The 24,139-nt window shown below is 38.4% G+C and overlaps 1 long non-coding RNA gene across 1 annotated transcript in view; it reads left to right on the top strand.

Annotated features, from left to right (window-relative positions):
• LOC150019554 (uncharacterized) overlaps positions 1 to 24,139 on the top strand; it is a 75,605-nt gene that overhangs the window by 48,786 nt on the left and 2,680 nt on the right. The window contains exon 2 of the long non-coding RNA XR_016509261.1: positions 11,464 to 11,537. This is a non-coding gene — a long non-coding RNA (uncharacterized LOC150019554). The remainder of the gene's footprint in view (positions 1 to 11,463; positions 11,538 to 24,139) is intronic.

The following is a 24,139-nucleotide window of genomic DNA, read 5'->3' as shown; positions in this document are numbered from 1 at the left end:
GATTTCTGGAAAGCCAGAAAGCCTCAGGCTCTACACTGTGTAGGCCCTTTTCGAGTTTCCTCTTGTTATCCATGAACTCCAGGCTGGAGTTAGTAATCTGGGCCTATTCATGCCAGCATGTCCCATAAAGATATAAAAGGAGATATGTAAGTTCACAAATAAACATATACATAGATATAAAGATACCCAGATAGACTGATATGAAGGTACATCAACTCATAGATCCAGGTACAATGTATAATTGGAAAGATACTTGTTTGTTATTCTACAACTCAAAGGTTCATTGCAAAGAGGGAGAAAATGTTCCAAAACTTTGGCTCCAGATACTTCTAAAAAAATGGGTGATAGGTCAGAGTGAGTGGGATAAACAGGATTTCTTACTTTTCTAAACCAGTTTTTCTATCTCTCCACTACATAACACTACTAGTATAGTAGGCTTGCCTGTTGATTGCCTATAAAGATACTCCTACTCCGTCTCCATATGCCCCAAGTCCATATGTGCATACAAAAATCCAGTGTTAAGCTCTCTTCCTAAATACACACAAATGTTACAGAGAGTGACATTACATTGTTGAGTCAGCCACACTCAGGCTTCAAGCCTATTTGATTTTCCAGGTGTTTCAAAACCAGGCTCAGGACACTACACTGCCCCTAAGGCTTTTATGAGAGCTATAACCCCCAGCTGAATGTGAGCAGCAACTATTTGATGGGTTACAATAGTGGTGATGGCAGTTCACACATTTCATAAATGCTGATCGTGCTTTAAGTCTCCAGGTTCTTTGTTATGCAGTGACTCTGGAATTACTAGGTAGCTTAGTTGGGTTTATTAGTTAATAACAATTGACTCTATCACATTAAAAGGAAGTAGCATAAAGATCCTACACTGTGGTTTAGAAAGCAGAGGTAATTATAGCTCTACCCCATAATTGTATGGTTTATCTATCTGTATAAGCACGCCACTTGACGGTAACAAAAGAGATGCTATGCAACTTTCATTGAGAAACCTGGGAGCCGTGTGAAACATTAAAGGGATTTACCCACAAAAATCTGAACTTCTTCTGGAAACACAAAGTAAAGATCTTGTCCAGTGTGCTTTTAACTAGAGAGATAAAAAGATTTAAAAGGATGATTAACACAACAGGTATTGGGAACTCATCTAAGAATAAAATTATTTGTTCTTCTCATTTGATTTTGAATTGAGTGAGTAACATCTTGTTTAAGGCTTCCTTTATAAGTTCTGGTGGTTTGTGGCCCATTGTGTCTGCCTATCTGCCTAAATAACTACCTCCCTGTCCTGCTATCCTCACACAATAATGAAAGAGCTTGATGTTAGAGTCACAGACTGGGTTTACATTTTGCCTACTTGCCAGCTGCATGATTTTAGGTAAAGTACTTGCTCCATCAACCTCAGGTTTCTCAATGTAAATTGGCACTAATAATTAATTTCAATTATTATAAAGATAGCATGTTAAAATGCTTTGCAAACTCTAAATGCTAAAAATCTATTCTGTTATATATTTGTTACATGGTATACTATGTTCATAGGAATGCAAAATATTACATAAGAAAAATAAAAATATTTTAATTAGATGCTTTTGAAATGAAAACTATTATGTATAACTTTCTAAACCATCATATTTTATTTTTTTCCATCATCCTTGCTTATAGGAACACCATATTAGCTGGATATACAATGCAGATGCTACTTTACAAGGCCACGTGAAGAAACAGTTGCATAGCTATGTACGAAAATATTATGTAGCCAACCATGGTTACTGCCTAGATGATGAAATAAAATATGCCTGAACTAAAATGAAAACATCTCCAGTATTGTGTTCTATAATCACCTTTCATGTCCCAGGAGAAGAGGTTAAATGGGATTCTCTCCCTAGTTTTAAAATTATTTTTCTATCAGATTAGAATATTTGCAATAATGTGTGAAATACTAATGTCATTTCCAGCCATAAAGAAACAATACTAGCTAAATCGTGATGTTCATTTCTTCCAAATATCTGAACCGCCTCCCCCAAAAAAGGTACTTTTAAGTTTATTAAAGGAAACATGAAATGAAAACTGACAATAAAGGAAATAATAAGAGGTATCTGGGGTTAAGACTCTTTAGAAATTTTCTTAGTCCTTTAGAAATAGTACCAGTGTCTGAACAAACCTGACACCAAACTTAACTTCTCCCACCCCCCCCCAAGCCAATCTGGATGAAAACCAGTTCCACTTCAGGCTTAACTATATAAAACCTACATTGTCATTCTGGAACCTGTTTAAACCCTTTAACAGATGAAGTCAGGATGGTATCCTCATAATTTAGCGTCATGAATAGTACAAATAAGGCCTTCAATGACATCTAATCAGAACACTTTCTTTTCTCTTCCCTAAAACCATTATTCCATAAAGGTCCAGATTACCCCAGCCTGTCAGTCATTACAACGGCAAGCTGCCCAAGCATATTCGAAAACCATCAAGTAGCTAATTCACTGAGATAGATTTAAAGGACATGAGACAGCTTATGGTAGTGGTCTCTCTGGCTCCAACCACACAAAGCAGAATTCTGAAGTGTTTGAGGATTTCTTTTGCCAATGGTGGGCTATTATTTAAACATTTATTGCTTTTTTCTATGATTCACTTTTTCTCCCTCCTTGCACACTGCCACCATGAGTCAAAGACTTCATTCACAGCCCATCAGCTGAAAGTTCTGTGCTCGACACTGTGACAATATGAGCCATTTGCAGGTCAGATCTAGGTGAGAAAAAAAATAACACTCATAGATATTAACTAAGCCATCAGTGAGTTTTTCTTATCTACTCAAAAGACTTCCATGCTTTTTATGTCAAAGAACTCTTGGATAAACAACAGAAAATTCATGTTAAAGTAATTTTATAATGCAAAAAGGACTATACAAATTCAAGATATTTGAGAAATATATGGCATATCTCATTAGAGACTGAAGGGACCCTGAAAATTTTCCCCAGCTTACTTTGCACAGAGCAAGTACAGTATTCCCTCATTTATTGCGGGTATTACGTTCTAGACCCCCCTGTGATAGGTGAAAATCTGCAAAGTAGGAACCTTACATTTATTTTAGTATTTATATATACTTTAAGGCTTTATAAACCCTTCCCACACACTTATAAACCATTCCCAGTCCCTTATTAACCTTTTCCACACTTTTATAAACACTACTTATGTTCTTAAACATAGTCTACACTCTTAAACCTATGTAACTTTAACAACATATGTATAAACTACTGCAAAATCCTGTGATATAGCAAAAAATTCATGATAAATAATTAAATATGATATTTTTTAAAATCCTGCGATACAGTGAGTCCATGATAAGTGAACTGTGATACAGAGAGGGACTACTGTACATGTGATTTGTGGTCCAGGAAAGAAACCATAAATTTTAGAATCAGACCTAAATGTGAATCCTGAGTTGATCTCTTATTGATGATCATGGACTAATTAATTCCTTATTTGAAAAAAAGGGGATATAATTATGTATCTCACAGGTTTTGGGGAGTCATAAAAATTAACTTACATAAAGTGAACTATCAATACATAGTGGCTATTATAGTTATTTTATAATTACTATTTCTTTTGACTCTGTGAAGATGAGAAGCAGAGGCTATTTTACTCATAGAAGCAACAGAGAAAGAGTAATAATAATATTAAACATATATTTAATGTTAACTATATGCCATGCATATTTAATGCATTACTTTATAAAGAAATTGAGGAATAGAGAGCTAAAGTACTTTGCACAAGGCCACTCAGCTAGTAAGTGGTGAAGCTGGATTTTTACCCAAGCAGCCTGGCTGCAGAGTCATTGTTGCCAACTCTTACACTCTAAATAAATGTTCTAAATGCATGTCAGTTATACTTGTGGTCCTTAAGATCGTAAAAAACAGAAACACACCTCAATGAATTTGAATACAAAGAGTTCACTGTAAACATAACAGAGACTCCCGAGATCATGAAACTCAGGTTCTCAGTCATGACTCACAGAGGCTAGAATCAGAGAATAGATCTGAGTTCAAGGCAGTACTAGTGACCTCAGCAAGGGAGCTGTACACACCCTGTACAATTTCTCCTGTTTCCACCTTCAGATGGAAGTTCATACTCACACCACTAAATCTTTCAATTCTGTTCCCCACAGTTCAATTCCTCCATAATCTAATTGGATAGTCCAAGGAAAGGAAGCATCATGAGGCAGTTGAAGGGGAGGTGTCTGTATCTGAGCCAGCAAGTTCTGCCTAAAGAGTCAGGGTTCATGCCACAAATGTGGCTGCCAACACTTGCTCTCAGTAGAAACTTTAGAGAGGGAACTATGTATAGGTACCTCACAATAGATCTTTCTCATTATTACCTTGATGTCCTTTAATCCTCCCCCTTATGAGATGTGAGGGACATAGCTGTTGAACTCAAACTTTGGAATCAATGAACCTAAAAAATGAACTTTGCTTCCATCATTACTGGCCATTGAAATTAGACATGTTATAAAATCTCTCTAGGACTATCTCCCCAGGTGTAAAACAGGGGTGATGATAATAATGACTACCTCATAGATCTACTTTGAGTATTAAGTGAGATGGTATATGTACAATATTTAGGCATAAATCTTGGCATGTAGTAAGTATTCAGTAAATGTTACCTATTTTTAATCATCATTCCCAACTCAAAAGTCTTCATAAATGAACTTCAACCTTTGACTTTTGGGGCATCTATTCTTCTTTGTCCTTTTTCCTCCCAAATCTTTGCTTTTTCTTAAACAGCGAATAGTCAAAGCATTCAAGGGATCAGAAATAGCCAGGATTAGATATATGATGAAGGGGAGGAAGGCAGAAAGTAGACAAGTGTGTGTGATAGATACTGCTCATTTCCACCTATTTGGTATTTTTTCTTTTTTTTTTTTCTTTAATGTGTTTTATTGATTATAATGTTACATTTGTCCCAATTTCCCTTCCCTCTTCTCCCCTCCACCCGGTGGCCCCCCTCCCTCCAGTTGTCCCCCCCTTTTAGACCATGTCCATTAGTTGTGCATATAGTTCTTCTCAACCTCTCTCTGTCTATTCCATTCCCTCCTACCATGATCCTTAATTCCTATATCATCTCCCTCCCTCTCCCCCTTCCCCCTCCCTGCTGACCTCCCCCCAATATGTTCCCCGTACCTATAGTTCTTTTTCCACTCTCGTTGCCTGTTTACTTTGCCTTTCTTTCAATTCCCTAGCTTCTGTTGTTGTTTCTTGTGATGCAGTTTTCATTTTAGATTTCATAGTTTTGATCCTCCTTTTTCTAAACCAGTCCCTTTAACATCTCATATAACAGTGGTTTGGATCTAATGAACTCTTTCAGTTTTGTTTTGTCCTGGAAACACTTTCTCTGCCCTTCTATTCTGAATGACAATTTCGCTGGATAGAGTATTTGTGGTTGTAGGTTTTGGATTTTCATTACTTTAAATATTTCTTGCCAGTCCCTTCTTGCCTGCAGGGTCTCCCTTGAGAAGTCAGCTGATAGTCTAATTGGAACCCCTTTGTACATGATTCTCTTCTTCTCTCTTGCTGCTTTTAAGATTCTCTCTTTATCTTTAACTTTTGACATTTTGATTATAATATGTCTTGGAGTGGTTCTCCCTGGGTCCAGTTTCTTTGGAACTCTCTGTGCTTCCTGGACCTGTAAGTCTATTTCCTTCCCCAAGTTTGGGAAGTTCTGCTTTATTATATTTTCACTTAATTTTTCAATTTCTAGTTCATCTTCTTCGCCCTCTGGCAAACCAATGATTCTTATGTTGGGCCTTTTATAGCTGTCCCAGATGTTTCTGATCCTCTCATCATTTTCCTTGCTTCCCGTTTTTTCTCTCTGCACTGGTTGACTGTTCCTTCTCTGTGTTCTGGTTTGTTGATTTGAACTCTGAATTTTATTTCCTCACCATCTGTCTCGTATGTGGTTTTGTTCCTTTCATTATGAGTGTTTTTCGATTCTTTCTCATCTTTTTCCAGATCTTTTGTTAATTCTGTAAGCCACCTGATAACAATGGCCCTGAACTGAGCCTCTGACAGGTTTCTTATTTGTTCATCTGTCAGATTCTTCATCTGTTGCCTGGTGAGCTGCGCCACCGGGATTTCTATAGTTGTTTGCCTCATTTTGACAGATGCGGTTTGTTTTCTTGGGCCGGCTATAGGGGGCAGTGCCTGTGTACTTGTCACAACCCAGCGACCCGCGGTGATCCGCAGCCTATTTCGCAGCCCTGTGGCGCTTTGTGTGGGGGCGGGGGTCCAAGATGGATTCACACAGTTATTCCACTAGGAGACTGGGATCCATCCTCCCACCCTCTGGGCCTCACTGTTCAAGGCGATGTGGTGGCTGCTTTCCCCAGCGTTGGGGTTGCAAGCTGCCGGGGTTCGACTGCAGCCGGGATTGTTCTCCCTGCCACTGGGATTGTTCTCCCTGCTGCTGTCCCTGGTGCGACCGCAAACAGCATCGCCCCCTTTCGCTCTTCCTACCTGCCCAAAGGGCACCGCTGGTTTATAACTTCATACGTTGGGCTTCCGTGTAGTTTTATTTTCTGGAATTTCTAGTTATCTTTTGTTCTGAAGTAGTTGTATTCCTCTCTAGTTGTAGAGGGAGACCGAGCGTGTCCATCTCAGCCTCCATCTTGGCCGGAAGTTGGTATTTTTTCTTTGGTAACAGAATCTCAATTTTATTTAGGTTGGTATTACATACAGCTAACATATTATATTTTTCAGCCTCCCTTGCAGCTAGATGTGGCTTTTTGACTAAAGTCTGATCAATGAGATGTAAGGCAGAATTTTATGGGTCTCCAAAAAAATACTCCGCAATGCTTCTGTTTCATGAAACAGAAATAACCTCTATCTCATTTAAGCCACTCTTATTTTAGGTCATTTGTATCAGAATATAATAGAATATAAACCTAACATATGCAGTGAATCTGGAAATAATGAATTAATGTCTAATAATGAAAATGTTCAATGTAAGTGCATTAAGTGGAAAGAAAAAGAATAGAAGATGGATGGGATACTTGCAACTGAAAATTATCTTTCCCCAAAGAAAAACCACATACTATAGCAGGGTTTTAGTTAGTTTGTCTGTGATTAACCTAAAGGAAAATTATTATGATCTGGTACTTCACATCTAAATACACACTTAGATAATTGATACCTACCTGATCCACTAAACTGATGAACACAATGAGTAAATATCTTGAAATTTCTCATCTTGCTTCCTCTTTTTTTGGATGAACAGCAGAAACCTTACCTTACAGATATTATTTGAGAAGTACTTAGGATATCACCAAAAATATTTTACCAACATCCTTATACACTTTTTTGCCTCCCTTTCAACCAAGTTCTTTTCAGCCCAAACTGTCACCTCTCATGTCCTAACTCTGATGTGAAACATAGAATTCAGCTACCACATGAATTCCCATAAAAACACGAAGCAGAATAACTCAAAGGCTCCATAATGTCTGAAAGGTCCAGGCTGCCATGTCTTGTGACCCATGCTTGTTTGACTAATGGAAGAAAGTTATGGCTTTAAAATCCTTGCTCAGTTCCAAAATTATTTTGTTTCTTTGAACCCCTGTTTTCTCATTGGTAAGATGTTGCATTTTTTCTCAAAGTATCTTTCAAAATTTTAAAGATAATTATTAATTCATTCAATATATACTTATCCTAATGCATTCCAGGTTCTCTTCAGGCTTTGGAATCCAGAAGTAAACAAAACAAAATTCCTGCCCTCATGGGGCTTATGCTATCGTTGGGTAGACAAAGAGAAAGAATAGGAAGGGGAGGGGGGAGAGGAGAGGAGAGGAGAAGCGAGGAGAAGAGAGGAGAGGAGAAAGAGAAGAGGGAAAGAGAGAGGGAGAGAGAAGAGAAAGAAAGAGAGAGGAACAGAAAGAGTGTGAGGAACCTTTATTAAGCTTCTCTCTTTGAGATTCTCTGTTTCACTTTGCCTTGATGGAGCTGGGGCCGAACAGTCTCCATATCCACTGGGCCAGCTGCTCAGCTAGATTCTGCCAACAGAGGATACGAGGGAGAGACTAGAGTGGTTGGGAAGAAGGAACCTGCTCCTTCCCATTTGCTTCTAGTCTCCTGCCAACAGCTCCTCAAAAATGGCTCTTCATCCTGGCAGCAACAGTTGATTCCAGAAGCAGCAAGTGGTTCCAATTAGCAGTCTTTCCACACTTCAAGAACCAGTCTCACCATTGCCCCTGAAAGACTCCCACCCCAGACAAGAAGTGCCGCCTCCTCAGAGTTGAGAATTTCAGCTCAGGAGCCCTTCCTCCATGTTTCTAAATTGTAATCATCCCAATTCTTCCTGCTGTTCTTTCAACCTGCATTAGTCCACTTGGGCTTCCATAACCAAGTACCACAGGTTGAGGGACTTAAACAAGAGAAATTTATTTTCTCACAGTTCTGGAGGCTGTAAGTCCAAGATTAATGTGTGGACAGAGTTGTTTCTCCTGGGGCCAATTTTCTTGGCCTGTGGATGGCTGTCTTCTCCCTGTGTCCTCACATGGTCTTCTCTCTGTCTCTGTGTACAAATCTCCTCTTCTTAAATGGACAGCTTCATATTGGTTTTTGGCCCACCTTAGTAACCTCATTTAACTTAATCACCTTTTTAAAAAGCCTGTCACCAAATACAGCCACATTCTGAAGTCCTGAGGACTCAGACTTTAACATACGAATTTTGAGGAAGATACAATTCAGCCCAAACACAGCCCTAGCTGCTTCTTACAGTTACCACCTCCATGAAAGTTCAGCTGCCTTTTTCTTTTTTTTTTTTTTTTTTTTTTTTTTTGTCTTTTCACTTCTCTAATACTTGGTTAATACTCTTATATTAAATTCTCTGTTATTTTAGTTATGTGGTTTCTGCCTTTTGAATGGATCCCAACTGATACAGTATGTCTCATGGTGATAGTACCATGGAGAAAAAATAAAGCAGAGAAAGGAAGTAGGAAGTGCTGAATTGAGGTTGGGTTTCAACTAACATAGGAGGGATAGGAAAGACTCCCCAGCAGGTAATATTTGAACAAAAATTCACAGGAGGTGAAACAATAAGCCATGAGGCTTTCTTGGGGCAAAACATCTCCTAACAGAAGAGGTATCCTAGTGATAAAAGGTACTAAAATTCTAATTGAATATTGTGCAATATTCATTGAGACAAGTCACTGTGGAGCAAAGAGCTATTCAATAATACTTGCTCTGATGAACTGTTTTCCATTGCAAGTATAGTTGTAATTGTCAGTAGGGAGCTGGGAAGTACTGAGCAAGTCTTACATTAAAATAATAATAATCAAAAAATTTAGGGCTGGCAAGAATCTTGTAGTTCATCTAATTCACCTTTCATGGTTCACAGTTTGTGGGCCCAGACCCAGAGAGATGAATTCACTTGACTAGTTTCACCCACCTGATTAGTCAACTGAACTCTAGTTGGGTAACTTGAATTCTAGGCTCCAGATTCTCACAGTCCAGGAGTCTTTCTACAGCTCCACTGTGTGCTTTCCACATCCATAATTGCAACAAGTATTAAGCTGACTAGAGGCAGATGATCAGAAATATACTTCCACCAAGAATGCCCAATTCTCATGTTAGAATAAAATTTATCATTCAATCATATCTTGGTGGGTGGGGAGGGAATGCTAACAACATTTTTACACCTATGCATAAAGGCATGGGCAATCATCCACACAGCCTTAATGAAGAAGTAACGATAATACTAATGTATAGTCTTTATTATGGTTTTCCTTGGCCCTTATTGCAGGTATAAGCGCTTGAATTCTCTTCTGTCTTCTCCAGATGTGCATGAGAGTAAGATCTTCCGTGTTACTTCATTTTTGTTAGCCCACAATGCCCAAGTTAGCATTATTAGCTTGGCTTGCAGAAGCCAAGATCCTGGCACTGACCAAACTCTGATGACAAGGATAATAGCATGAAGAAAGGCCCTGGCGTAAACCATTTTGTGAGCAGTGTTCAGATCCTCATCTTACAAGGCTCTCAGTAGGATGTAGATGTTTTTAAGCCACAAAGACAAAGGCTTTTTTTTTCTTTCTAGAGAAAATTGTAATATCTTGCTATGCTGTTGGCTCTGCTTTGGACCCCAGAGCACAGTATAGCCACTGCACATTAACTCCTGACACTGGCCCAGAGAAGCAATATGATTGCCTCCAGAAACAGCAGTGCCTCTGAATATGTTATACATGCTGTTTGCCTTCATAAGCCATAGGTTTCCATGGTGTGTTTGGCTTAAATGGGAACCTCATATATATCATATTTTTCCATATTTACTAAGTATTCACTTTATCGCAATATCATTAGCATCGTTAACAAATATTTATTAATGCTGACATACATACAAAGCACTGGAAGAGGTAAAGGAGGTTACACACAAAATTCTTTGTTATTGCCTCTAGGATAGTTACCATAAGCTAACAATAACAGAGAATGAAAACACACACGTGGGGAGAGATGTGGGTTAAAAGAAATAAAAATATTATTTAAAAAAAGACAAACCATGAGATTGTTATTGCATTGGGAAACTAGTAGTGACACATTGTAATTTCAGTGAAATAAATGTAAAATTGCATAAAATATTATTCCTGTAGAAACACGTTGTCATGTGTATTACATACTTTAGTTTTAAATTTGGCTTCCATTATAAATGTAGTTTGATATACATTTAATGCCCCTGGGAAGTGGAATTTTGGCTGGCTAGGGAAAGGCGTCTTACTTTTTAGTTTATGGATGTGACTGTGTACTATATGGTAACTTTTCTATCATAAGGGTTTCTGAATTTTATAATAATTCCTTTTAAATAGATGAACTCAAGGTGACTATCAAAAAAGCTCAGCATGCAGAGGTGTCTAAGCATAACCAGTGAAAGAGGGAGGCTGGACAGGCCGACAAAGCCCTATACTGTATAGCACTCCACTGAGACGTGCTCCTGAGGAACAAACAGAACACCAAACAAATACCAGGGTCTTGAGTTCACTGTATATTCAGGAAAACAGCACAGAAGAAAGACCTGGAAATAAATAAGGCCTTATGCCAACATTGATGGTACAATAGTAGAGCAGAACCAAAAAAGAGAGTTTTCAAGAAGACTCCACAAGAAAAACAAAACTATACCAGGCATTAGCCTTCCACTTCCAAGGGAATTTGATCACTTCTGATTAAACAATGATAAGAACAGTAAAGATGATCTCAGAATTATTATACCTAACTATTGGCATATGTGTGACTACAACATTTAAACTTGCAGTGTCTGTTGCTAACTTATCCGAATCAGCTTCTCTAAAATCAATTTCTAATATTTACTTTCAGTCATTAGCATTTTTCTTTTTTTTTTCCCACTTGTTTTACTCAGTATGTTTTATTGTTTTTGTTTGGTTTGGTTTTTGTGTTTGATTCTGATAATATTCTCATCATCAAGGGGATGACTTAGGCCATAATCCAGGAAGACAAGCTGTGGAGGGCTGGAGCTTTTGGAAATTCTGCAGGAAGGAGGTGAGATGATATTGTTGCTTTTATTATTTTAGTTCCCTAAATAGTAAATGTAGACAGTAAACGTAGTTCTACAGACTGAGCTTTATAAGAAACAGAAAATTCACCACTTTTGTATAAATATGGTGTCCTGTAGGCATGGGAAAGCTTCCAGTGCAAGCTTCCAATGTCTCACACAGTTCAGTTCATGTTATTCTCTTTCCCTCTGATCTGACACCGATCTCAAACCAACCCACAAAAAGAGCCAACGTGGCAGTCGGTCATGCTTCACATACCAGTGAGTTGAAATAGACATCATTGAATAGACAGAGAAGAGGTGTACTTTCCGCAGCTTGGAAAACTCCAGTAGGGTCCCTGCTCTTTCTGTTTGCTCAGTGGTTGTCCTCAGTCTGGTCTCTCCCTACAGTCAGTGTTGTAACAAGTCTCCCCTATGCTCACAGCTGCCATTTGGAGGACGCCATTGGTCACCCGGGCTTTATCTGCCCACTGTTTCATTTGGGGTCTTCCCTCCCAGTGTGCTCTATGCCCTGCACTAAACAGTTACCATCACCATTATTCTTCTCACCTCGCTCTGTAGAATCCAAGTCCCTAGCCTGACTTGCACCTGCAAAGCTGAAGCTGCAGGTGTTTATCTGTACAGAAGTCACCAGCAGTCAGTGCAAGTCAGGGCAGTTCCCTAGCAGCAAAAATTAATATGTAGGAGAGTTCCAGGCTCAGGCAGTGTTTCTTTCCAATTATATTTACTCATTTTCATGAGGTGTTATTTAATTTCTGAGGTTTTGTGATAAATTGTACCAACACCATTCGGTTCCCTAATGCAATTTGTGATTTCGTTAGGTGAAAAGACACTATATTAAATAAAAATTAGTCTTCATATTAGCTCCCTCTGTTCTCTAAGTAGGAAACTCATTGCAAAGTCATTCTCATTTACAGTAATATATCTCTGCTTTGAAAACTGTGATAGCAGAAAAGTGCGCAAAGGAGAAGGAAACTGTGCTTCAAAATGTCAAACAACATCTGTTTCCCATTTCTGAGAATTACAGAGCTTTCTCCAGCCCTTTAACCCTTTAGCCCACATTGTATCTGTCCTTCCATAGTTTATGAGCTTTATCTTCAGAAGCCTTTCAGTAACATGAAACCTGATATAGAAAGTGAATCTCTGCCTTAAGTTCTCTCCAAGGATTAAGGACGAGATTTATTAGAACAACACCACTCACGCTGTGATACTTTAAGGTTGTGTCAACATTTCAATTATAAACCTGTGCTTCCAGAGGCATTTACACAGCCTGTTGAAAATAATAATAATTAAGCTTCAAATTTGGAAAGTGGGATAGTCACTTGAGGAGCTATATTTGGTTTATTCAAATTTTAAAAAGCTATATGTGATTGACCTTTCCTAGTGTAGAAAATTATACCCATGGACTTTTTATATTCAAGACTGTATCCCACAAAGCAAAAATGTAATGGTGAGATGATAACTATATAATTAGAGAAAAAATCTAAAGGTGATCATTATGGGAAATTGTAAAATGAGTCGGTATTTCAGCAGTTATTGTGAGAACAAGGCAGGAGCTATTTTGTCACCTGCAGTAATAGGTCTGTGACAGTCTTCTTCCAGCTATAGCTTTAGGTCACCCAGGCCACTGTGGTTTCTTCTAAGTGTCTGCAGCAAATGCCCCTTCCATGTAGATGAACAATGGTTTGGAGGAGTCACAGAAGGCATGGGGGGAGATCAAGGTCGACCTGAAACACAGCAGTGAATGGATGAGTTTATCTTTGGTGCCCTCCTCCTTGCACTTCACTGCTCTTCTCTGATGCTCTATGCGCTCTGTCTGCCCCTCCTCGAACCATCCCCTTAGCCTGGCTCTGGCTCTGAGACTTTCTCCTTTCACCTTTCTTGTCACATGACACCATCCCCTGGTCAAAACTCACCTGCTACCCATTTGATCGATCAAGAGCCGCCTGTAAGGTTAGAAAGGATCTTCTGGGTTTTTCCTTACTTACTGGCAGCCACTAAGTCTTCAATGGTTGTCTGTCTCAAAGAGTTTTGTATTTTTTAAAGGAACAAAGCTGGTGGAATTTAAGATATCTCTACAGGTACAATGAGAAAGTATTTTTAAGAAAGGCACTGAAAAGCACTCTTCAAATAACATCATGTAAGCAACTGTATACTTCTATAATTAAGAGATTTAATTAAGTTTTCTATTATTCTACACCATGTAGAGAATTGGTCACAAAATAGGAGTTCCATGAGGTCAGGGCTTTACTATTTTTTCTCCTACTAAACACCTAGCACCTAAAACATTGACAATAATAATAAATAATTGGTAAATGAAGGAATAAAGAAGTTAGTGAACATATCAACTACTTTTTATCAGTTATGAAAGCCTCAGTAATAAATAACTTGAAAAACATTTCCTCAATGCAGGAAAAATCTATTACAGTAAAACAATGATATCTATACCTACATCTGCAGTGGGGTAATGCAGAAAAGCATTATATAGGAAATCTGTGAGTAATTAAGAGAAATACCCAGGAACAATGTTAGTCCTTTTTTTCTGACTTTTAAATGCCACGCAAACCTTTACTTTGTAGAATTTGAAACTGAAAGAAAGGTTAATTTCTCTGTCTCATCCCTGCATCTCCTGTTTCTCAAATATGAAAAATATCTCAAAAGAAATTACTATTGTATTTTAAAAATATATCGTGCTTTGCCAGTGTAGCCAACCTGATGGTAAGTGCCTTGAAGGTAAGTAGGTACAAATACACATTCACTTTTATACCTAAAAAGGTCCAGAATGGCGGGTGACAGAGCCCATGTTTAATAAAAATGAATGATGTTGCATAGCTCTTCACCCCCCCTCTGCAGCAAACACCACGTCTAGACTGTGAATGAGCATCAGAGTCAGCTTGCATTTTCATCTACTCTCTGCCAACAATGCTCAGATAGAGTGAGAAAAGAAAAAGGAAGCGAGGCAAAAAGGGAAACAGTCTGACAGTAAGATGTCGGTATTTAGTTGATATGAGTGTCTGAAGAAACTTCATGTATTGCTTATCTATAGCGAATAGTTTTTCTACAATAGAGAACTATTACCTCTTTGAAGAAAATGGTGTGTTCTTTTTTTAATAAAGTCTCACGCCACTGTTAGCTGAGCAACTCGACCACTTCATCACTCTTGTCCCATTCCTTCCTTCATACCTATAGAACAGCTCACGAGATGGTCTCAAAACTATTCCCAGAGCTGATATTTTGTGTTACTGAAAATATCTTCTGTTATTTCTATGTGGCCTTCTGAGAGCACTAAAATTGCACTCAATTCCCTGTTAATCTAATTCTACTTCAATTAGCCTACAGAGTTCTGGTGTTTGCCATGGCAAGTAGGAGCACTCATTGCTTAGAAGGTGCCCTCTTCCGGCCTGTTGCAATGAGGGAGACCCTCCATTTAAAAAAAAAAAAAAGAAAGAAAGAAAAAAAGAGTATCGTGCTCCTCAGTGTTTATGTCCTTAGTCTTAATAGCAATTTCTTCATGAGAATAAGAAAAGCAAAATCTCCACGTGCTGGCACAATCAGTCTGATTTCATTCCAGCAAAGAACGACAACAAAAGCAGAGCCTTTTTTTTTTTTTTCTTCAGTTTAATTAAATTCTTTCAAGCCATGTGGAGCAATACTGCTGGGTAGATCTTGTAAGAAGAGATAATTAAAACACAGACAAACTAGTTCTTTCATTTGGAATGGCAACCACTGCACATGCTCAGGACAGCTAGCCCTACACACTCCCAAAAGATCCTTAGCACACAGACTGAGTCGACTTTAGAAATAGGTTCAGCAGAATGTTAGTGAGCTATAAACCCCTTCACACTGGGAATCAGGCAGGATGTCTCTGGAAAGTGAGACTTTTCTGAGATATTGCCTTTGGAGCTGGGCAAATGAAATGATGCCTTTGGCCAAAGGCTCACAACAGATTGATGGGTCTCAATCAAAGAGCTTTCTCATTAGGCAGTCTTGGGCTGAGGTGAGGCAATCAGGTGTCTCTAGGCCTCTCAAAAGGGAATTAAAGTAGAAAAAGTAGAGGAAAATCTTTTCATACTTATACATGTATTTTCCTAAAAATGGAGGTAGGTTCTATTTGCAGATTCCACATTACATGATCTCATTTGGAGTGATTATAAATCCCACCACACTACCTATGACGTTTTAGGGGACAGTCAGGATAGTTATCAGTCTCATGATGTGCAGTAGGTTATATTGACCTGGATGGATTCTGTGCGATAGCCTTTAAAAAATATAGCATTTGATGGGAGATAAGTCTAAATTTGAATCCTACCTTCCTGTGTGATTTTGATGAAATCATATCCTTTCTGAATGTCAATCTCCTCACTAAGTTTACACAGAAAACATTAAAATTATCATTTTATGTATTACAAACATGTCATATCTGTTAGGATTATAATCAACATGTTCAGGGCACCAGACATATGTGCAATACTCGGAAAAAATAAGTAAGTGAGCAGCTTTGGTGGGTGGAACCACCACGTCCTAGCATGTATCTGTAACGTTACCCTGGTGTGTTCTTTCCCAAGAAAGCGTTTCCTAATCTCATTCTCCCATCTCATCCTTCCTTAGCCTTCAATACTCAGCTCATTCATTCACTCACCAGTGTTTATTGAGTATTGCTATGTGCCATGTGTAAGTATACTCTCATATATTTCACTCCTAAAATAAAATTTAAAAATAAAATAAAATAAAACCCTGACCTCATCTGCTTCTCAAGCAATGGCCCCAGCTCTCTTTTTTCCTTCATAGCCAACCTTCTCAAAACAGTTGTCCCTGTAAACTTTCTTAACTTTCTCATCTTCCACAGGTACTGCTTAACTAAAACTTTTCTTACTAAGGTCATGAGTTACTACCACATTAATAAATCCCAGTGGACAACAGTCTTCATTTTATTTCACTTCTCAGTGGCATTTCACACTTTTGTTCCCTCACTCTTTATCTGGTTTGTGTGATTCCTTCTTTGAAGGTTTTCTTCCTCTTCTATTACTAGCCACTTCTTTTCAGGGTCTAACAATGACTTCTCCTCATAATTAGTTAGGGATCTGCAAGGCATTGTAACCAGAGATGAACGACAAATAACTGAAAGTAATTATTAGGAGTAAGTCACAGAATTAATGGGAGGCTTGTAACTACCCACTAATTACCCAAAATCATCCCAAAGGACTGGTAACCTCTGGTAGGAAGCCAAGCACTGGGCACTGATTGGTAGGTACCACCATATCTGCTGCTCCAGGAACTCAATGTGGATACAACCACATAACTTCTGACCCTGGTGCACACAAAAGGTGGAAGCCAGTTTTATTGCCACCACTAAAAATGCCAAGAAAAACCTCAACATTCTCAACTAGCTCTTGAATCTAAACCCAGTGGCAACTGCAACTGGTTGGTGAATCTACACTATACACCCTACCTGCAAGAGAGTCTGCAAAGCCAAAATATGTTTATGACACCTGTCACATGAGGCATTCTGTCCCCAGCCAAGTACATAATGAGAGGAATTCCACAAACATAGGAAGATAGTTTATGGACCAGGCAACAACAACAAAAAAAAAGGCAATTAGCCACTACCTCTCCAAACCAAACCAAGTCTTAAGCTTTCTCTAAATTGACATCATCTCTTGGGAAGATTCATATTCCCATATCAAAGCACATGCTTGACAGCTCAATTTGGATGTCTCGTAGCTATTTTGACCTTAAGAAGTCCAAATCTGAAACCCTTGCTCTTCATGCCTATCTGCCTGTCTTCTTCTTCTAAGTAAATAGCAATTCCACCCATCCATTTCCTTTTGCCAAAAACCTGTAAGTCTTCCTGACAACTACTTCTTTTTAATGTCCTCATCCAATTCACTGCCAACTTCCATCAATTCTGCTTCTAAAATATATTTCTAATCTGTTCTCCATCTCCACTTTTACCATCTTACACCAAGTCTACCATCATTTCATCACCTTCTTCTTGAACTATTGCAATAGCTTCATAATTGCCTTCTTACCTTCCTTCTTGACTATATCTAAATCATTGTCCAAGCAGCAAGCACAGGAGTCTTATAAAGCATAAATTGTATGATGTCGCCTCCTCGATCAGAATGCTAGAATAGGCTTCCATTTGGAAATTTTTTTAAAAAAGATTATATTTTCAACATGGCCCTTGTGATCTGATGCCTACTGACTGCTCCAAGCTCACACTGAGCCATTATTCTTCTATCATCATTATTGTGAACTAATCTAAACACACTTTGGTGTACTACCTTTAAAGTTTATGTGGTAAATAGCAAAATCCACTAAAAAACTTTGAGATGGGTAAGTTTAGCTACTACTCACAACTTCATGACTAGACTGAAACGAAAGTAAATATGAGGTCAAAATCTGTGATATATATTTATTAAATACATTTTTATTAGCAAATATATTCATTTGCATGACAAAGTACCATAGACTGGAAGTCTCAAAGAACAAAAGCTTACTTTTTCAGAGTTCTGGAACTGAAAAGTCCAACGTCAAGATGCTGGCAAGTTTGGTTTCATTCCAAGGCCTCTCGCCTCGGCTTGCAGATGGCCATCTTCTTGTTGTGTCCTCCTACAATACTCCTTTGGTCTGTGTGTCTTCTGTGTCCTCATTTCTTCTGGAAGGAACTAGCCATATTGCATTAGATCCCACCCTCATGACCTCATTTTACCTTAATTACCCCTTTAGAGGTCCTGTCCCCAAATACAGCCACATTCTGAGGTACTTAGGGTTAGAACTTCAGTATATGAATGTGAGCGCACACATTTAGCCCATAACAGCAAGTGAGCAGAAGAATAACGTATGCACTCTGTTGTGTAAGCTTGCTGAATTCCTAGCTCTGTGCCCTTTTAGATACTTTGACTTCTCGGTGTTTGAAAGGCCCACTGAGGTAGATGCGATAACACCACAGAGGCAGCAGTCTGTTAGCCATACTGGCACCAGACAACCAGCCTTTTTTTAAATGAATGAGTGCACACAGAATAATTTAGGGACTCAAGTCAGGGATCCCACTTTGGAACCCCCACTAAATCACTTTTCCCATTAGCTTCTTTCATATTATCATATACTTTTTCTCAGAGGGCATATGAAAATGTTCACCAATCATTTGTCTGTTAAATGTTGGTCACCCATTAAAGTCTATGAGTACAGAGGCTGTGTCAGTTTTGCTCACCACTATAATCCCTGTGCCTGACATCTGTTTATTGACTTAGTCACCAAATTTTTATTTAGCCAGTCAGTTAATTGATGTGATTTGAGTATCCACAATATGCCAGAAATGAAAAGACATGGCCCAGCCCTCATTGAAGCTTACTCCCTCATAGAGAAGGTGATTCTCAAAGGTATAATGATAACTATCTCTGACCCCAGCCCAGGAAAGATCTAGTTTCTTTCCCGTGGATTTCTGTACCTATAGTCATATTGGTCCCACTACAATGCTTATTATTTATTTGCCTCTCTGCTCAACTGAACTGTAAGTTTGAGAGCAGAGACATTTCTCCTTTTGTTTCTTTATCCCCAGGATTTGGCTTGAATGCTTGACACATAGTAGGTCTTCAGTCAATGATTGTCTCATAAAATCCAAAGTCATACTTGTATAATGCCAAGATATCTGATCAATAAAATGCTGGCCTTGGCCATGTGGTTCAGTTGGTTAAAGTGTCGTCCCCTATACCAAAAGGTTGCAGGTTCAATTCCCAGTCTGGGCACATACTTAGGGTTGCAAAGTTGACCCATAGTTGGGGCATGTACTGGAGGCACCAACTGATGTTTCTCTCTCACATCTCTCTCTCCCTACCTCTCTTTCTTTTTATGACAAGTGAAGATTAAAAATAAAATACCATTTAAAAATAAATAAATAAATAGCTGAATTTAGGACCAACATGAGTCTTGTAATACGTTTTTTCCTTTTTATTGACTTTTTTTTTTTTACATTTCCACCATGTGTGTCCATCACAAATACAAACAGTGTGAGCAAAAAGAGTGCACTTAAAGTGAACCGTGACACTAACATTTGTAAAAGGCTTCCAAAGTATCTGTTTCCATTGCCAAATGGATCCTGACAGACCAAAATGAAAAACATGGACTGGAACATACCTAACTTCCACTAGAAAGAATGTCCCCTTTTAATAAGAATATGGATTTCAAACTAACATTTGTGGACTTCTTGGAAAAACTGGCACCAGGCCTTGAAGAGATAACCTGTTAGTAGCTTCAATCTAACATAAAGATAAATTTTCAAATAATTAGAAAGACATGAATCTTGATAACTGTATTTTCTATCTCCCTAGTTGGAAAACATAATCTGACAGAGGACTTTAGTTTCTTAAGTGTAGTTTTATTATAAAGCTTTGTAATTTATTAATTTGATTATGATTTTTTTAATTGAGATTTCCTGGACTTTGAGACCCTCTCAGAGAGAAAATAAGATGGAACATTGAAAGGAAAATCTGAGCTAGAAAATAATGGCTCTATACTCACTGCAGTTGTGAACTACTGTAATTTTTTAGCCAGCTGACCCAAGTGCCCAAACTTACCTTTCAGTTCATTTGGTAACTCCTAAATTATGCCATCAAAATTTCATTTCTTTGGCTTAATTAAGACTTGATGTCCTAGCAAAATACCCCTGGGAAAAACCATACTTAAAATATTGGCAGTCATTTACCCCTAACTCTTGTGTCAATGTTTAAATATGGGTAGAAAGAGAGAAAAGGAAGGATATGATATTTAGGCCCACATTCAGGAAATAGTTTAGAACAGAGAATGTGCAGATTCTAAGTCAACGTAAAAACATCTTTGCCTAAAACTCTGCCCTGAAAAAAACTGGAACACTGGAAATTGAGCTGTGCAGAGTAGCCTTATGAGATCTGCATATAGAAGAGAAAAAGAAAATCTTCCCTGAGACATTTCTTAACGTTTCTCTCATTATTTACTCAATTATAATAAACAGCTGATAATCTCAAAGTAAACTGCTTCTGATGTCTGTCACTTAATACTAAGCTGCTATATTTAGCATTCCTAGATAAATAAATTCAATTCCTGCCCAACACAGGAATTAAAGAATCTGAAAGGGCTTTAGGAAATTCCCCTGGGTAATTGACACTTTTAACTGAGCCAGTCCTGACTAAATACCTGAAATGAAGTGTGATGATGAGATGTAACACCTAGGAGCCAGTCACCTATGACCAAAAGAGAACCATCTGGACGTCTTAGTGCTTCAGAAAAGCAACGTATCAAATATCCTATTAAAATTGTATCTGGCGGCCCGAAGAAGAAAACTGAGTATAAACTCACTAAGATGATTTGGAAAGGAGTTACCATGATGTCATTAGAGAACTTGACCTTAATTCCATTTCTTCCTCCAGTTATATAATGGGAAGATCCCTTGCCTGCTCTTTTGAAGAATGTGTGTTTTCTTTCTGTTGCAGAACAGAGGGTCATGTTGATCACTCTACGCTCTTCTGAGAAGGCGTAGCACCCTGTCATCTCCAGCTGAGGCCACCTCTCAGCTTGGGCTTCCCTGGGCACAACATGCTGCCTCACAGTGTCCAACAGGGTTGATGGTCGGACCAAATGTGGACATTCTCCAAAGATCAGAAATGTGAAATGTGATCACTCACTAGTTACCCCTATACCACCAGTCTCTCTTAATTATTAAATGCTTATTCTGGTGATGCCAAAGAGTCAAATTTTACATTTTCTGTTATCTAGAAAGATGGATTATTTATGTAAAACATCCAGACTTTGAGAAACCCATATTCACACAAATCTGTTCTGTTTAAAGTTAAGGAATCAGGCTCAAAAATTATACTTCTGCATCATGAAAACTTTGATTAAGTCTTACATTTTTGTTACTTAAACAAGTAGCACGGCCTTTAGAATAAAAAAGCTAATATATACATTAATTTATTGATATACAGCAGTCTGAGACTGAGCTTTCACAATTGTGGATGAATTAGATAAGATCAAGGTGATCCAATTTGCCAATTTACTATGTTTTGCAATGAATGTTCATATTGTCCCAAACTTCATATGTTGAAATCCTAACTCAGAATGTGATGGTTAGGAGGTGCTTAGTGCCTTTATAAAAGAGATCTTAGAGAGCTCCCTCCCAATCTTCTGGCCGTGTATGGAGACAACAAGAAGACGGCTATCTATTGACCACGGAGTAGGTCCACACCAGACACAGACTCTTATAGCAACTCGATCTTAGACTTCCACTTTTTCTCATAGTTCTGGAGGTAAGAAAGAAATGCTTGTTGTTTAAGCTACGCGGTATATGATATTTTTGTTACAGCGATCCATACAGACTACTACACAATCTTCATGCTTCTAGCTCCTAACCTTCTAGGTATTTAGTATGCATTTTGAACATTTATTTAAATCAGTCACAAATTAGACCATGTTACTTTTCAGTCAAGTTTGATTTGACTATAGTTAAATGGGAATAATCTTAATTTTTTATTTACTAAAATTATCAGGTCTAATAAAATTCATAATTTCACTTCTGTCTATACTTTATTTTAAAAATTAAGGCAACAATTTGCTTAAAAATGACATATAAGATTTTAAGTAATAACACCATTCTGTTTCCCCCAAAAGTACACATAAATGTAGCTCTTCTCCAGGTCTCAAGATCCTTTCCTTACGTCTTTTTATCTAAAGGAGTCCTACTTTCTAATACCAAAGGGATTCTCTTCCCACCTTCCCACCCCTGTCCCAACCTTACCCTCTGATGTTGTCATATTGTTCCAGCCCTTTCCACTCAGAAGGAAAACAATTTAACATTCAGGATTATTTGAGATCAAGACTAATATATCTGTGTCTTTATATATCACTCTCTCTAGAGTGTTTATAGTTCAAAACATTCTGGAATCTACTGACCACCTCTTGGTGGGGAGTGGAGAAGATATACAGATACACAAATATCCCACTGTGTGATAGACACAACTTACGGTGTTTTCACAGAGATTGTTTCATCTAATCCTCACAACATCCTTTTTCTGTTAGCCAAAATGTTCCTCTTTAGAGGTTAAATAAATTCCCCAAGATCACATAACTAATAAATGCCAGTTTCAGGATTCCAACCCAAGTCTGTCTGACTCTTTGCTGCTTACGAACTCTTCGCTATGCCAAACCTAACCCAAAAGAATCTCTAATGGAGCATTTTAACACTGGGGAATTCTAACATGGTCCATGAAGGTGAGTGATATTGTTGATCAATGAAGCCCTCGGGTTGCAGTAAGTAACCACATACTCCATCGCTGCGTGAGGCTTTCTTTCCCAACCTGTGTTTTTTCTTGGCCCCATTCTAGCTTCAATGCCTTTTCCATTCCGGACTAGATTCACATTTTTTAAATCAATTATTATTCAGTCAGTCTTTAGACTGGAAATCCTCTAAAGACCTCAAGGCACCGTATGGAAAAATATTGCATAATGAACAATAAACATTCGAATTACCAGGAGGGTACAACTGAGAATGCTACATTCTTTCTTTCTTCCAGTCCTCGGGGAAAGGGGGAGATTTCATAAAATTGAAATGGACTCTTTTCCCCATAGCTCTAGTCAGTCTTCCTCTTACTCTTATTGAATATGAGTGAGATTTTCTAGCTTGGTACTCACTACCACCCTCCCCAGATATGAATATATTGCTTTACCAATATCCAGCAGATGCTCCCCAAACCATCAGTCTTCATTGCTTCTTCAAAATTAGTTAAATCATCAAAGAAATAATAACTAATACCTCCAAGGAGCAATTAATGTGTCATTTGAGGGTAAGCTGTTTGAGCTGTCCACCTGGTCATGAGTGCTGGCCCTCTAGCTCCACTGAGGGCCAAGCAATGGGGAGATTAATGGACACTGTATCACATGGAGGCACGGGCAAAAGTGAGGAGATCCTCAGGGACTGTTCTTCTAAGTCTTCTTCAGTAACCAGGTGTCATAATTAAACTTTGTCCCTCCATTCTCAGGAGGAAAAAAAGATATCTTCAAGTCCTAACCCTGGTACCTCAGAATATGACCTTATATGAGAATAGGGGATTTACAGGAGTAATCGAGTTAAAGTGAGGACATTAGGGTGAGTCCTAATGCAATGAGACTGGTGTCCTTAAAAAAGGAGGGAAGTTGGACAGTGGCAAGCCAATGTGGAGACACACAGGAAGAAAACAGTTATCTACAAGCCAAAGAGAAGTACCTGAAAGAGATCTTTCCTTTGCAGCCCTCAGAAGAAGCCAACCCTGCTAACACCGTGATTTTGGACTTTCAGCCTTTAGAATTCTGAGAAAATCAATACATGTCTGTTGTTTAAGCCACTCAGTGGTACTCTGTTACAGCAGCTAGAAAACTAATAAGTCAGAAGGCTAGTTAATATACTTGAGCAGTTGCTGATTGACCTGCAAAGCCCAGAATACATTATCTTCTGAACACCGAGAGAATGATAAAGAATGAATCCCCCATCTCAGTCAGTTGTGTCCCCATCCCACTTTCCTGGGATGTTTCCTTAAATGGTGGCTCTCTTTAGTCTCACAACTTAGACCAAAGCTGCTTAATC

This window comes from Furipterus horrens, unplaced genomic scaffold, assembly GCF_987537825.1.
Source record: "Furipterus horrens unplaced genomic scaffold, mFurHor1.1.pri manual_scaffold_2, whole genome shotgun sequence".
In the NCBI taxonomy this organism is placed as follows: Eukaryota; Metazoa; Chordata; class Mammalia; order Chiroptera; family Furipteridae; genus Furipterus; species Furipterus horrens.
The sequence above is the reverse complement of the archived record's forward strand: the minus strand, read 5'-3'. Positions and strand labels throughout refer to the sequence as shown.